The sequence below is a fragment of the Mustela nivalis genome, assembly GCF_964662115.1.
Source record: "Mustela nivalis genome assembly, contig: HAP1_SCAFFOLD_1090, whole genome shotgun sequence".
In the NCBI taxonomy this organism is placed as follows: domain Eukaryota; kingdom Metazoa; phylum Chordata; class Mammalia; order Carnivora; family Mustelidae; genus Mustela; species Mustela nivalis.
The window spans coordinates 99,510-102,738 of record NW_028135574.1 but is presented as its reverse complement, the minus strand read 5'-3'; the positions used below and the strand labels follow the sequence as shown (position 1 = coordinate 102,738).

At 48.2% G+C, this 3,229-nt stretch overlaps 1 pseudogene across 1 annotated transcript; it reads right to left on the bottom strand.

Annotated features, from left to right (window-relative positions):
• Positions 1-247: 247 nt before the first annotated feature.
• Positions 248-747, bottom strand: LOC309857691 (large ribosomal subunit protein eL32 pseudogene; annotated as a pseudogene). The gene has a single exon. The product of its transcript is annotated as a large ribosomal subunit protein eL32 pseudogene (transcript).
• Between the last annotated feature and the right edge of the window lie 2,482 nt (positions 748-3,229).

Here is a 3,229-nt window from a genome sequence, read left to right as displayed (position 1 = left end):
TCTACTCATCACACGGCTGCCAAACTCAGTGCAGAAACTGAGGCTGAGTAAGTCACCTAAGGTCATGCAGCACCAGAAACTGGATTCCAACCAGGTCTGACATCAAAGCCCACCCCAGCTTGCTGCAATGCTTCAGAACCTAAGCTTTGTGATGATCAATAAACTACATGCTTAACAATGTTTACACATCTCTGTTAGAATTCCGGGAAAGGGTTTTTTTTTTGTTTTTTTGTTTTTTTTAGTTTTATGCTTTTATTAACACAAATATGACGTGCACAACAAGCTGTCTATTCATTTTCTTCACTGCGCAGCCTGGCATTGGGATTGGTGACTCTGATTGCCAGCTGGGCTGCTCTTTCCACAATAGCTTTGCAGTTCTTGGAGGAGACGTTTTGAGCAAACTCTGCACAGTAAGATTTGCTACACATCAGCAGCACTTCAACTCCTTGACGTTGTGCACTAGGAACTTCCTGAAGCCACTGGGCAACATGTGCTTTGTCTTCTTATTGCTGCGTAACCAATGTTGGGCATCAAGATCTGGCCTTTGAATCTTCTGCGCACCGTATTGTCAATGCCTCTTGGCTTCTGCCAGTTGTGCTTAATTTTGACATATCGGTCTGACTGGTGCCGGATGAACTTCTTGGTCCTCCTTTTAACGATCTTGGGCTTCACCAAAGGTCTGAGGGCAGCCATGATGCCCAGTAACAGATGGCTGCCACCTCCGCAGGCAGCGCCGAAGAAGAGAGCCCAGGGAAAGGTTTTTAAAAATAACATACACAAGGGGAAAAAATGATACAGGTTCTGGAGGCAGGCTGCCCAATGTTCAAATCTTGGCTCCTCCACTTGAAAGCTGTGTGACCTTGGACTCCTTTAGCTCCCCTGTGCCCATATTTCCATGCATTAAAATGGTAGCCATAACAGACCCTATCTCCTAAGGCAAATAAAGCATTTTGGTGTTGTTGTTCTTGTTTTAAGATTTTATTATTTATTTGACAGAGAGAGAGAGACAGGGTGAGAGGGAACACACACAGGGGGAGTGTGAAAGGGAGAAGCAGGCTTCCCACTGAGCAGGAAGCCTGGTGAGGATTAGATCCCTGCACCCTGGGAGCATAACCTCAGCTGAACAACTGAGCCACCCAGGTGCCCACAAATAAAACATTGAGAATCATTCCTGGCATGAGTTAAACCTCAGAAGGTGTGGGCTGGTGTTACTTCTTGCTGGCCACTAGATAGAGTCAGCAGCCTCAGGCCCACTGTTTTAGCAACTCATTTGCATAAACAAAGCCCAGGCTCATCCACTTTGTGCTTACCCTATGGTTTCTTCCTGTCACTAACATCTCTCCTCACTCCTGCTCTGTGGAACTAAGCTCTGGGCCTCAACTTCCCATCTGTCAAATGAGGTGAGGAGCCCAGCTGATCTATCTGAGGTCCTTCCAGCTGGGCAACCTAGGGTTCTTGGTAACTCAGGGCCCAGAAATTTCAGAACCATCCTAACACAAACATTACCAAATGACACTCACTCAATTTCCTCAAATCTTCTCTTCCGTGTTATGTATAAATGCTTATTTTCATGGCAAATCTTCTCCAAGATCCCAGAGCTCCACGAGCACCCAGAATAGGCTGGGCAGGCATCCCCAGTGCTGAGGCTGGGGACATGATGGTCAGAAGCTCTGACCTCCAGGGGAGATGGATTCCAAATCAAGCTGCTCTGATAAGCAGGTCTTCCCTGTTAGAGAGGATTTCAACAGAGCACAGTTAAGAGGAAGTGCAGGTAAGAAACTCAGAACTTGGCCCACCGGACAGAGGGCAGTAGGACAGTGGGCAGGAGGGGTGACAGAAGGATTGAGAGGAATGGCACAATCAACAGAGGCCAGCCAAGGCAGCCCTGATGCTCAATGTGAGAGGGTGGGCTGGGGATACACTGTGAAAATGGCTTCAAAGGCAGGAAGCAAGCCCAGCTCAGCACAAAGCAAAGTCCTGAGCAGGAACCTTCTGGGACCAGGTTGGACACTAAGGTGAGCTGATAATGGCTGTGGCACCCAGTGCAGTCTGAATCTCACCCATGCCTCTCACAGGCTGGGTGACCCCGGACCAGTTATGCTATGTCCTTTAATGTTTCCTAAAGGGTATATTCACTCCATAACCCTGAGCCATGTTCTCATTTCGGTTAGTGTGGGAGGCCGCAATAAGGCTTGAGACGAGAACCAAACCAGACCCTGACTTGTGCTTCCTTTAAAGTCCAAATAACCTAACAAAAGGTTTAGGACGGGAAAAGTTCAGTAGCACTGGGAAAGAGTCTGTGCTATGTGTTGTGCGCTCGTCTACGTGACTTCCCACACGCTTACTAAACAAATGAGAACAATTCGGTTGGGCTAAAAAGTTCGTTGCTGGTCCTTGCTGCCTTAGTACAGCCCATAAATTACTTTCAGGTTTGCTGTATTTGTACTGGCATCAGCCATTTGGCATCATGAGGAACCATAGTTGCTTAACTAAACACAGATGTAATGTCACTATATATATGGCCTTAATGCTTTGAATAAACTTAGCACTGTTGGACATCCTCCTCAGTGCTCCTCCTGCCCCCCATCTCTTTGCTTCTCGATTTCTTTTCTTCACCCTCTTACCCTCATGTTCCTGGTTGATTTGTTGCGCCGGCCACAACAGGTGAGGATCTGATGGTGCCCACAATCTACTGAGATCCAATATATACAACTAGGACAGCCTGGAGGGGGGTGGGCAACCCAGGCTGGACAGGGAGTTAAGAAGGAGTCAGGAAGGGCGCCTGGGTGGCTCAGTGAGTTAAGCCGCTGCCTTCGGCTCAGGTCATGATCTCAGGGTCCTGGGATCGAGTCCCGCATCAGGCTCTCTGCTCAGCAGGGAACCTGCTTCCTCCTCTCTCTCTCTCCGCCTGCCTCTCTGCCTACTTGTGATCTCTCTCTGTCAAATAAATAAAATAAAATAAAAAATCTTAAAAAAAAAAAGGAGTCAGGAAGAAGTCATTCCCACACCTGAGGCATGGGTTGGTACTGACCAGAGACACTGGGCAAGAGACAGTGTCCTAGGACTGCTGTAAGACTAGCCGGGTCCAGGCAAAGCACCTGAGTGGGTAGATGTAACCCATCTGTAAAAGGTGGACGGGGGGTGGTGGTTGCAGCTGGTTGAGCATCTGACTCTTTGTTTTGGCACAGGTCCATTCACCTGGCCCATTCACCTGTGCCTGCATGTGTTC